The sequence below is a fragment of the Scyliorhinus torazame genome, chromosome 6, assembly GCF_047496885.1.
Source record: "Scyliorhinus torazame isolate Kashiwa2021f chromosome 6, sScyTor2.1, whole genome shotgun sequence".
Classification (NCBI taxonomy): Eukaryota; Metazoa; Chordata; class Chondrichthyes; order Carcharhiniformes; family Scyliorhinidae; genus Scyliorhinus; species Scyliorhinus torazame.
Window position 1 is genome coordinate 86,507,671 of NC_092712.1, and position 13,109 is coordinate 86,520,779.

Below are 13,109 nucleotides of genomic sequence, written 5' to 3' on the forward strand. Positions count from 1 at the left end.
ACTACTCCTGCTTTTCTCTGGTCCTGTATGAGAACAGTGAAGTGATTTACTTCACAGGGATCCACATATATCTCACAGGAGGAAGTATTTTTTTACAGCTACCAACTGGGGGAATTCTAATGGATTTAAATACTCACTTATTTAGTTTAAAGATTAAAGTTAATAGTTCCAGTTACGACATGCCAAAGACCGGTTTCACTCAGTTGGCTAGGCATCTTGTTTGTGAACCAGAACAAGGCCAACAGCGTGAGTTCAATTCCTGTACCCACAGAGGTTATTCATGAAAGCCCTACTTTCTCACCTTGCCTGAGGTGTGGTCTTTAGGGTAAATCACACCAGTCGGCTCTCCCCCTCTGATGCAGAAATTATGCCAAATGGCATCCTCTGGAAACAATAGCACCCAAAGGGTGTGTTAACTTTTGTGTTCGCTTTATCCAGCTTGAGCTGCCAGAAGCCTTGTGACGCGTCCAACTTGCTGAAACATGTCGCTCCAGCCATCTCGCATGTTATTCCCTCCCTCTTCAGAATCAGGTAGTGCTCTCTTGATGTTAAGGTTCAGGTCTTTGGGGTCTATGCATATCCATAGGTCATTATTCCACTTTTTGACGCACCCCATAGAATTAACCCCATCTGTAGGTTTCTCTATGCATCTGAGGACTCCTAGAGCCGTCATTCTGTCTAACTCGGCCTTCAATTAATCCTTCAATGGAGCAGGTACACTTCTCGGCGCGTGTACAACTGGCTTTGCATGCTCCTTCAATTGGATGCGGTACAGAAAAGGCAGAGTGCCAAAGCCTTGAAATATCTCCAGAAAGTCCTTTGTGATGGATTCTACAGATGCATGTTGGCGGGTGCCATGCTTTCTACACTGTATACCTGCTGATGAGCCCAAGTGCTCCACACGCTTCCACTCCCATGAGCGATTCGCACTCTGTCCCCACTATGAAAAATGTATTCATGCAAGTTCTATCTTTGACCATGACGGCGAGCTCACATGCTCCTAACGTTGTGATCTGATGACCATCAGAGTCATTCAGGTGATCAATAAACCATTTTCGGTTAAATATTTAGACCTTTAATGCTGACAAAGTGATAAGGTTGGCCCTCACTCCCGTGTCGAGTTTGCATTTGAGTAGCGTGCCATTAACCATCAACGGAATTGTCCATCTACCTTCAATGGTATTCGCATCTGCATCACAATTACTGTAAATGGTGAGAAAAAATTTGCCATTTTGCCTGTACGGACTATTCATATCCTCAGTCGAAATCTTGTCCATAGCAGCCAGGTCATCGATGCATATCTCACTAACTAAGCTAACTGGTCCTGTTTGGGCGACTGATGGGACATGAGAAACATTGCTTAGCAAAGTGATTTGTTCTTCCACACTTGTAATACACTTTTCCAAGTGCAGGACATCCCCGTAGCAAATGTCGATTGCCACATTGCTGACATCAAATGGCGGATCCGGTCGGCCACTCAAAATGGCCATGGCACTAAGACCACGTTTCATCTTTGACTGCGTCACAATGCTCATGGCACTGGTGACTACAGCTGCATTGGCACCAAAATGTTTCAGATTGAGCGTGCTAATTTGCTGTGCAGCTAGCTCGCAGGCATGACAAATATTGACAACATTTTCCAGTTGAAGCTCATCTTCCCTTAATAGCCTCTCGCATACCTTGTCATTTGATATCCTAAACACTATCTGACCATGAATCATCAATGACTTTAAAGTACTAAAATTGCACAACTGCGCCTTTAACCTCAAGTCGATTAGTAAACTATCGAAAGATTTGCCCACCGTCTGAATGCATTTACAAAAGATTTAATGCTCGAATGTTTAATTTTTTGGGGGGGAGCAATAGCGATCAAGGTAGAACATAGAACATAGAACAGTACAGCACAGAACAGGCCCTTCGGCCCTCGATGTTGTGCCGAGCATTGTCCAAAACCAAGATCAAGCTAGCCCACTCCCTGTCATTCTGGTGTGCTCCATGTGCCTATCCAATAACCGCTTGAAAGTTCCTAAAGTGTCCGACTCCACTATCACAGCAGGCAGTCCATTCCACACCCTAACCACTCTCTGAGTAAAGAACCTACCTCGGACATCCCTCATATATCTCCCACCCTGAACCTTATAGTTATGCCGCCTTGTAACAGCTACATCCACCCGAGGAAATAGTCTCTGAACGTCCACTCTATCTATCCCCCTGATCATCTTATAAACCTCGATTAAGTCGCCTCTCATCCTTCTCCACTCCAAAGAGAAAAGCCCTAGCTCCCTCAACCTTTCCTCATAAGACCTATCCTGCAAACCAGGCAACATCCTGGTAAATCTGCTTTGCACCCTTTCCAATGCTTCCACATCCTTTCTATAGTGAGGTGACCAGAACTGCACACAATACTCCAAATGTGGTCTCACCAGGGCCATGTACAGTTGCAGCATAACCCCCTTAAACTCAAGCCCCCTGTTAATAAACGCTAACACACTATAGGCCTTCTTCACGGCTCTATCCACTTGAGTGGCAACCTTCAGAGATCTGTGGACATGACATAAACCCCAAGATCTCTCTGTTCCTCCACCTGTTTAGCACAGGGCTAAATCACTGGCTTTGAAAGCAGACCAAGGCAGGCCAGCAGCACGGTTCGATTCCCGTAACAGCCTCCCCGAACAGGCGCCGGAATGTGGCGACTAGGGGCTTTTCACAGTAACTTCATTTGAAGCCTACTTGTGACAATAAGTGATTTTCATTTCATTCCTCAGAACCCTGCCATAGACCCTGTAATCCGCATCAAAATGTTTCTACCAAAATGAATCACCTCGCACTTATCAGGGTTAAACTCCATCTGCCATTTTTCGGCCCAGCTCTGCATCCTATCAATGTCTCTTTGCAGCCTACAACAGCCCTTCAACTCATCCACGACTCCACCAATCTTGGTGTCATCAGCCAATTTACTGACCCACCCTTCAGCCCCCTCCTCCAAGTCATTGATAAAAATCACAAATAGCAGAGGACCCAGCACTGATTCCTGTGGTACACCGCTGGTAACTGGTCTCCAGTCTGAAAATTTTCCATCCACCACCACCCTCTGTCTTCTATGTGATAGCCAGTTAATAAACGCTAACACACTATCTATTTTACACTATTATTATTTGATTATATTATTATTATTTTTTATAAAAAATTTAATTTAGTTGTGAGCCGATCTTGGTAGAAAGTTAGAGGAATGGCAGGGAAGGGAGTGCAATGTTCCTCCTGCAGGATGTTTGAGGTGAGGGATGCAGTTAGTGTCCCTGCTGATTTTACCTGCAGGAAGTGCTGCCATCTCCAGCTCCTCCAAGACCGAGTTAGGGAACTGGAGCTGGAGTTGGAAGAACTTCGGATCATTCGGGAGGCAGAAGGGGTCATAGATAGCAACTTCAGGGAATTAGTTACACCAAAGATTGGAGATAGGTGGGTAACTGTAAGAGGGACTGGGAAAAATCAGTCAGTGCAGGGATCCCCTGCGGTCGTTCCCCTGAGAAACAAGTATACCGCTTTGGATATTTGTGGGGGGGACGACTTACCAGGGGTAAGCCATGGGGTACGGGCCTCTGGCACGGAGTCTGTCCCTGTTGCTCAGAAGGGAAGGGGGGAGAGGAGCAGAGCATTAGTAATTGGGGACTCTATAGTCAGGGGCACAGATAGGAGATTTTGTGGGAGCGTGAGAGACTCACGTTTGGTATGTTGCCTCCCAGGTGCAAGGGTACGTGATGTCTCGGATCGTGTTTTCCGGGTCCTTAGGGGGAGGGGGAGCAGCCCCAAGTCGTGGTCCACATTGGCACTAACGACATAGGTAGGAAAGGGGACAAGGATGTCAGGCAGGTTTTCAGGGAGCTAGGATGGAAGCTCAGAACTAGAACAAACAGAGTTGTTATCTCTGGGTTGTTGCCCGTGCCACGTGATAGTGAGATGAGGAATAGGGAGAGAGAGCATTTAAAAACACGTGGCTACAGGGGTGGTGCAGGCAGGAGGGATTCAGATTTCTGGATAACTGGGGCTCTTTCTGGGGAAGGTGGGACCTCTACAGACAGGATGGTCTACATCTGAACCTGAGGGGCACAAATATCCTGGGGGGGAGATTTGTTAGTGCTCTTTGGGGGGGTTTAAACTAATGCAGCAGGGGCATGGGAACCTGGATTGTAGTTTTAGGGTAAGGGAGAATGAGAGTATAGAGGTCAGGAGTACAGATTTGACGTCGCAGGAGGGGGCCAGTGTTCAGGTAGGTGGTTTGAAGTGTGTCTACTTCAATGCCAGGAGTATACGAAACAAGGTAGCGGAACTGGCAGCATGGGTTGGTACCTGGGACTTCGATGTTGTGGCCATTTCGGAGACATGGATAGAGCAGGGACAGGAATGGATGTTGCAGGTTCCGGGGTTTAGGTGTTTTAGTAAGCTCAGAGAAGGAGGCAAAAGAAGGGGAGGTGTGGCGCTGCTAGTCAAGAGCAGTATTACGGTGGCGGAGAGGATGCTAGATGGGGACTCTTCTTCCGAGGTAGTATGGGCTGAAGTTAGAAACAGGAAAGGAGAGGTCACCCTGTTGGGAGTTTTTTATAGGCCTCCTAATAGTTCTAGGGATGTAGAGGAAAGGATGGCGAAGATGATTCTGGATAAGAGCGAAAGTAACAGGGTAGTTATTATGGGAGACTTTAACTTTCCAAATATTGACTGGAAAAGATATAGTTCGAGTACAATAGATGGGTCGTTTTTTGTACAGTGTGTGCAGGAGGGTTTCCTGAAACAACACGTTGACAGGCCAACAAGAGGCGAGGCCACATTGGATTTGGTTTTGGGTAATGAACCAGGCCAGGTGTTGGATTTGGAGGTAGGAGAGCACTTTGGAGACAGTGACCACAATTCGGTGACGTTTACGTTAATGATGGAAAGGGATAAGTATACACCGCAGGGCAAGAGTTATAGCTGGGGGAAGGGCAATCATGATGCCATTAGACGTGACTTGGGGGGATAAGGTGGAGAAGTAGGCTGCAAGTGTTGGGCACACTGGATAAGTGGGGCTTGTTCAAGGATCAGCTACTGTGTGTTCTTGATAAGTATGTACCGGTCAGGCAGGGAGGAAGGCGTCGAGCGAGGGAACCGTGGTTTACCAAGGAAGTGGAATCTCTTGTTAAGAGGAAGAAGGAGGCCTATGTGAAGATGAGGTGTGAAGTTTCAGTTGGGGCGATGGATAGTTACAAGGTAGCGAGGAAGGATCTAAAGAGAGAGCTAAGACGAGCAAGGAGGGGACATGAGAAGTATTTGGCAGGAAGGATCAAGGAAAACCCAAAAGCTTTCTATAGGTATGTCAGGAATAAGCGAATGACTAGGGAAAGAGTAGGACCAGTCAAGGACAGGGATGGGAAATTGTGTGTGGAGTCTGAAGAGATAGGCGAGATACTAAATGAATATTTTTCGTCAGTATTCACTCAGGAAAAAGATAATGTTGTGGAGGAGAATGCTGAGCCCCAGGCTAATAGAATAGATGGCATTGAGGTACGTAGGGACGAGGTGTTGGCAATTCTGGACAGGCTGAAAATAGATAAGTCCCTGGGACCTGATGGGATTTATCCTAGGATTCTCTGGGAGGCCAGGGAAGAGATTGCTGGACCTTTGGCTTTGATTTTTATGTCATCATTGGCTACAGGAATAGTGCCAGAGGACTGGAGGACAGCAAATGTGGTCCCTTTGTTCAAAAAGGGAGCAGAGACAACCCCGGCAACTATAGACCGGTGAGCCTCACGTCTGTAGTGGGTAAAGTCTTGGAGGGGATTATAAGAGACAAGATTTATAATCATCTAGATAGGAATAATATGATCAGGGATAGTCAGCATGGCTTTGAGCAAAGCGTTTGATAAGGTTCCCCACGGTAGGCTATTGCAGAAAATACGGAGGCTGGGGATTGAGGGTGATTTAGAGATGTGGATCAGAAATTGGCTAGCTGAAAGAAGACAGAGGGTGGTGGTTGATGGGAAATGTTCAGAATGGAGTACAGTCACAAGTGGAGTACCACAAGGATCTGTTCTGGGGCCGTTGCTGTTTGTCATTTTTATCAATGACCTAGAGGAAGGCGCAGAAGGGTGGGTGAGTAAATTTGCAGACGATACTAAAGTCGGTGGTGTTGTCGATAGTGTGGAAGGATGTAGCAGGTTACAGAGGGATATAGATAAGCTGCAGAGCTGGGCTGAGAGGTGGCAAATGGAGTTTAATGTAGAGAAGTGTGAGGTGATTCACTTTGGAAGGAATAACAGGAATGCGGAATATTTGGCTCATGGTAAAGTTCTTGAAAGTGTGGATGAGCAGAGGGATCTAGGTGTCCATGTACATAGATCCCTGAAAGTTGCCACCCAGGTTGATAGGGTTGTGAAGAAGGCCTATGGAGTGTTGGCCTTTATTGGTAGAGGAATTGAGTTCCGGAGTCGGGAGATCATGTTGCAGCTGTACAGAACTCTGGTACGGCCGCATTTGGAGTATTGCGTACAGTTCTGGTCACCGCATTATAGGAAGGACGTGGAGGCTTTGGAGCGGGTGCAGAGGAGATTTACCAGGATGTTGCCTGGTATGGAGGGAAAATCTTATGAGGAAAGGCTGATGGACTTGAGGTTGTTTTCGTTGGAGAGAAGAAGGTTAAGAGGAGACTTAATAGAGGCATACAAAATGATCAGGGGGTTGGATAGGGTGGACAGTGAGAGCCTTCTCCCGTGGATGGAAATGGCTGGCATGAGGGGACATAACTTTAAACTGAGGGGTAATAGATATAGGACAGAGGTCAGAGGTAGGTTCTTTACGCAAAGAGTAGTGAGGCCGTGGAATGCCCTACCTGCTACAGTAGTGAACTCGCCAACATTGAGGGCATTTAAAAGTTTATTGGATAAACATATGGATGATAATGGCATAGTGTAGGTTAGATGGCTTTTGTTTCGGTGCAACATCGTGGGCCGAAGGGCCTGTACTGCGCTGTATTGTTCTATGTTCTATGTTCTATGTTATTCAACTTGCCAAATTTCCCTCTATCCCACACCTCCTTACTTTCTTCATGAGCTGACCATGGGGAACCTTATCAAACACCTCACTAAAATCCATGTATACGACATCAACTGCTCTGCCTTCATCTACACACTAAGTTACCTCCTCAAAGAATTCAACCAAATTTGTGAGGCAAGACATACCCTTCACGAATCTGTGCTGACTATCCCAGATTAAGCTGCATCTTTCCAAATGGTCATAAATCCTATCCTTCAGGACCTTTTCCATTAATTTACCGATCACCGAAGTAAGACTAACCGGCCTATAATTACCAGGGTCATTCCTATTCCTTTTCTTGAACAGAGGAACAACATTCGCCACTCTCCAGTCCTCTGGCACTATCCCCGTGGACAGTGATGACCCAAAGATCAAAGCCAAAGGCTCTGCAATCTCATCCCTTGCCTCCCAAAGAATACTAGGATATATCCCATCTGGCCCAGGGGATTTGTCGACCCTAAGGTTTTTCAAAATTGCTAATACATCCTTCCTCAGAACATCTACCTCCTCCAGCCTACCCGCCTGTATCACACTCTCATCCTCAAAAACATGGCCCCTCTTCTTGGTGAACACTGAAGAAATGTATTCATTCAACGCCTCTCCTATTTCTTCTGACTCCATGCACAAGTTCCCACTACTGTCCTTGACCGGCCCTAACCTCACCCTGGTCATTGTTTTATTTCTCACATAAGAGTAAACAGGGTTTTCCTTGATCCGATTCGCCAAGAACTTCTCATGCCCCCTCCTAGCTCTCTTAAGCCCTTTTTTTAGCTCATTCCTTGCTACCTTGTAACCCTCAAGCGACCCAACTGAACCTTGTTTTCTCATCCTTACAAACGCTTCCTTTTTCCTCTTGACAAGACATTCAACCTCTTTTGTGAACCATGGTTCCCTCACACGGCCATTTCCTCCCTGCCTGACAGGAACATATCTAATAAGGACACGCAGTATTTGTTCCTTGAACAAGCTCCACTTTTCATTTGTGCCTTTCCCTGACAGTTTCTGTTCCCATCTTATGCTCCCTAATTCTTGCCTAATCGCATCATAATTACCCCTCCCCCAATTATAAACCTTGCCCTGCCATATGGCCCTATCCCTCTCCATTGCAATAGTGAAAGACACCAAATTGTGGTCACTATCTCCAAAGTGCTCTCCCACAAACAAATCTAACACTTGGCCCGGTTCATTACCCAGTATCAAATCCAGTGTGGCCCCACCTCTTGTCGGCCTATCCACATATTGTGTCAGGAAACCCTCCTGCACACACTGTACAAAAACTGCCCCATCCGAACTGTTCGACCTATAGAGGTTCCAATCAATATTTGGAAAGTTAAAGTCACCCATGACAACTACGCTGAGACCTCCACACCTATCCATAATCTGTTTTGCAATTTCTTCCTCCACATCTCTATTACTATTTGGGGGCCTATAGAAAACTCCTAACAATGTGTCCGCTCCTTTCCTATTTCTAACTTCGGCCCATATTACCTCAGTAGGCAGATCCCCTTCAAACTGCCTTTCTGCAGCCGTTAAACTATCCTTGATTAACAATGCTACTCCTCCATCTCTTTTACCACCTTCCCTACTCTTACTGAAACATCTATACCCCGGAACTTCCAACAACCATTCCTGTCCCTGTTCTAGCCATGTCTCCGTAATGGCCACAACATCGTAGTCCCAAGTACCAATTCACGCTCCAAGTTCACCTACCTTATTCCGGATGCTCCTTGCATTGAAGTAGACACACTTCAACTCCTGCGACCTTGATAACCTTCTCAGTACCTCACTACTCTCAACACTGGCTTCTGGATTACAGCTTGTTTTCCCAGCCCCCTGACAAATTAGTTTAAACCCCCCCGGAGAGCCGTAGCAAATTTCCCTCCCAGGATATTGGTGCCCCTCTGGTTCAGGTGCAAACTGTCCTGTCTGTTCAGGGTCCACCTTCCCCAGAATGTGCTCCAATTATCCACGTAACTGAAATCCTCCCTCCTACACCATCCCTGCAGCCACGTGTTTATCTGCACTCTGTCCCTGCTCCTCACCTCGCTAGCACGTGACACCAGCAACAAACCAGAGATGACAACATGGTTTGTCCTGGCTCTCAGCTTCCACCCTAGCTCCCTAAATTCCTGTTTTAAATCACCGTCCCTTCTCTTACCTATGTCGTTGGTACCGATGTGTAACACGACTTATGACTGTTCCCCCTCCCCCTTAAGGATTCTGAAAACACGGTCCAAGACGTCACGGACCCCGGCACCCGGGAGGCAACATAGCATTCGTGAGTCTCTTTCGTTACCACAGAACCGTCTATCTGTCCCTCTAACTATCGAGTCCCCAATAACTATTGCTCTCCTGCTCTCCCTCCTTCCCTTCTGAGCCACAGGGACGGACTCAGTGCTGGAGATCTGTTCACCATGGCTTACCCCTGGTAGGTTGTCCCCCTCAACAGTATCCAAAGCAGTATACTTGTTACTGAGGGGAACGACCACAGAGGATCCCTGCACTGCTTCTTCCCAGCCCCTCTCACCGTCACCCATCTATCTTGATTCTTCGGAGTAACTACATTCCTGAAGCTACTATCTATGACCACCTCTCCTTCCCAAATGATCCGAAGTTCATCCAGCTCCAGCTCCAGTTCACTAACGCGGTTTCTTAGAGCTGGAGATGGGTGCACTTCCCACAGGTGAAATCTGCAGGGACACTGACGGCGCCCCTCACCTCAAACATTCTGCAGGAGGAACATTGCACTGCCTTCCCTGCCATCCCCTCTAGATAAAACAAGAAAAAGAAAGAAAGAAAGAGCTTACCTGTTATTCACTCAACCCCTTAGGTTAGAGGAGATGGAAGGGTGGGGACACTACAAGTGCAGTGTCTAGGGTTCAAGAACTGCCCAACTTAAATACAGGTAAAAATAAAACACTTAACCAGCAACCACTGCGCCCCGCATGAGAACAGCAATCAGCTGTTATGGGCCCGCGCAAACAATTTAAATCTTTACTACTTACCCAGCAGTCACTCTGTCCTCACTCCGACTGGATTCAGCTGGAAACTCCCAACAGTTAAGTTTAAAAAAAATTTACTCCCTCTCTCAGCAAGCACTCACTCACTTGACAACAGCTCCTCCACAAACCACCTTCTGGATACAGTGACCGTAATGCACTGATGCAAATTTTCCCCGTAACAGGCAAGTCAAACGCAATGTTAGCATTCATGTTGAGAGGGCTAGAGTACAAGAGCAGGGATGTACTTCTGAGGCTGTATATGACTCTGGTCAGACCCCATTTGGAGTATTGTGAGCAGTTTTGGGCCCCATATCTAAGGAAGGATGTGCTGGCCTTGGAAAGGGTCCTGAAGAGGTTCACAAGAATGATCTCTGGAATGAAGAGCTTGTCGTATGAGGAACGGCTGAGGACTCTGGGTCTGTACTCGTTGGAGTTTAGAACAATGAGGGGGATCTTATTGAAACTTATAGGATACTGTGAGGCCTGAATAGAGTGGACATGGAGAGGATGTTTCCACTTGTAGGAAAAACTAGAACCAGAGGGCACAATCTCAGACTAAAGGGATGATCCTTTGGAACAGAGATGAGGAGGAATTTCTTCGTCAGAGGGTGGTGAATCTGTGGAACTCTTTGCTGCAGAAGAGTGTGGAAGCCAAATCATTGAGTGTCTTTAAGACAGATATAGATGGTTCTTGATTAATAAGGGGATCAAAGGTTTTGGGGAGAAGGCAGGAGAATGGGGATGAGAAAAATATCAGCAATGATTGAATGGCGGAGCAGACTCGATGGGTCGAGTGTCCTAATTCTGCTCCCTTGTCTTGTGGTCTGGTGGTCTTTCAAAGATCGGTGCAGACATGATGGGCTGAATGGCCTCTTTCTGCACTGTGGGGATTCTATGATGGGGGACACTACAAGTGTTGGTCTAGGGTTTAGGAACCACCCAACTTAAATACAGGTAAAAATAAAACACTTAACTAGCAACCACTGCGTCCCACACGAGAACAGCAATCAGCTGTTATGGGCCCGCACAAACAATTTAAATCTTTACTACTTACCCAGCAGTCACTCTGTCCTGACTCCGACAGGTTTCAGCTGGAAACTCCCAACAGTAAATGTTTTTAAAATTTACTCCCCTTCTCAGCAAGCACTCACTCAGCAACCATTGCGCCCCACACGAGAACAGCAATCAGCTGTACTTTATTACTTCATCGAAGCTCCTGCTTTCTGTGTCGTTGTCGAATGCGAAGGTATTATAAATGTCTGTTGCTTGAGGACTTGCTACCGTGAGCAGCAACAATACACATTTCGTCAGGCTGTGCCTGCAGGCCAAGGACTGCAGCATGGGGCGCAATCTTCCGGACGGGTTACACTCGTGCTCAAGCATAACAAAGCCGGTGAATAACGGGAGAGGCCAAAACGGGATCCGCGCCAGGTGCCAAACGGTTTGCAATCCAACCAGAATCTTGCCATAGCGTGGCGAGAAACCAATTATCACCACTTAAGCCCCATTCCATACAATTAACGAGAGCCACAATGGCCTCCTGTCATTCATCGGCCTCCCCAGCGAGTGCTCAGGCTGGTGCCGATTAGTACTCCTTTTTAAAAATGTGAACCTGACAGAAGGGCTTCTGTGCAGAGCCGAGGAGGTGAGTAGCCATCTCTGTTCACAGGCAAAGATACCGGGGGTGCTGGGCTTGCTGCCCCAGTGCTCGGGAGGGGGTGGGGGACCCTCCATAGGGGTGGGCCAACTGGGGGAGCAATCACTCGCGGCACCACCATACCAACCCCTGGATCCCAACGTCGTTCCGGGGGCAATCCCAGTCCCTGCCTGTCTGCCCCATTGATCACCAATAATCCCCATTGACTGCAAAGGCCTCGGGCTGTGCGGCTGAAGGCAATCGCTAATAGAGAATTGGCAATCGTTGATAAGTGACCACTTGACACATGCCCAGTGGGTTCCGTGAGTAGGAGGGCCATGTAGCATGTGGGAGTCATTGTCTAGAATTCCGATCGCCCTTGATGCTTGGACACTGTGTGGGAGTCAACACGACACACGCAGCAACCAACATCCGAACACTCAGGGGATGGGACACAGCTCTCAGGACATGTTAATGGCTGGAAGGTGGATGAGTGCCAGGGGAAGGGGGGGGTTGCCTGGAGAGATAGGAAAAAGGGTCTGGGAGTCAGGCCACATTGCGGAAGAAAGTGACAGAGGCATCATAATGTTGGTGCAAATAGTTGTTTAACGTACTGTACAATACCCCATTTCCGAGAGTGCCAACCTCCCAACAGGAGTGTATATGAGATGGTTTTCTTGACCGCCACCATTTGGGACATAGGGTAGAGGTAGGCAGAAGCAGGATTTGCCTGTCCCTTGGAAATACATGTATCGATATAGCGGGAACACAATGACACTAACTTCTGATCCAAACAACCTTCCCACAGAAATTCCACCCCAGGATAAAACAGAACAGTGGGTATCATACATAGACCCCCACAGTGGGTGTCATATATAGACCCCCAAACTGCAGTGGTGATGTTGGGAATGGCCATTAAACAGAAAATTAGAGATGCACGTAATAAAGGAATATCGGTGATCATGGGTGATTTTAATCTTCACATAGATTGGGCAAATCAAATCTGTCACAATACCGTAGAGGAGGAATTTCTGGAGTGTAGACAGGAGGGTTTTCTTGACCATTATGTGGAGGAAAGCAGAGCATCTTAGACTGGGTACTGTGCAATGGGAAGGGAGTTATTGCCAATCTGGCTGTGCGAGACCCCTTGGGAATGAGCGACCTTAACATGATAGAAATTTTTATCAAGTTGGAGAGTGAAGTAGTTGATTCGGAGACTAGGGTGCTGAATCTTAATAAAGGAAATTATGAGGATATGAGGCGTGAGTTGGCCTTGATAGATTGGGGAGAGTTACTTAAAGCGATGACAGTGGATAAGCAATAGCAAACATTCAAGAAATACATGGAAGAACTGCAGCAACTGTTCATTCCTGGCACAAAAGTAAAATGGGTAAGAGGGCCAATCCATGGCT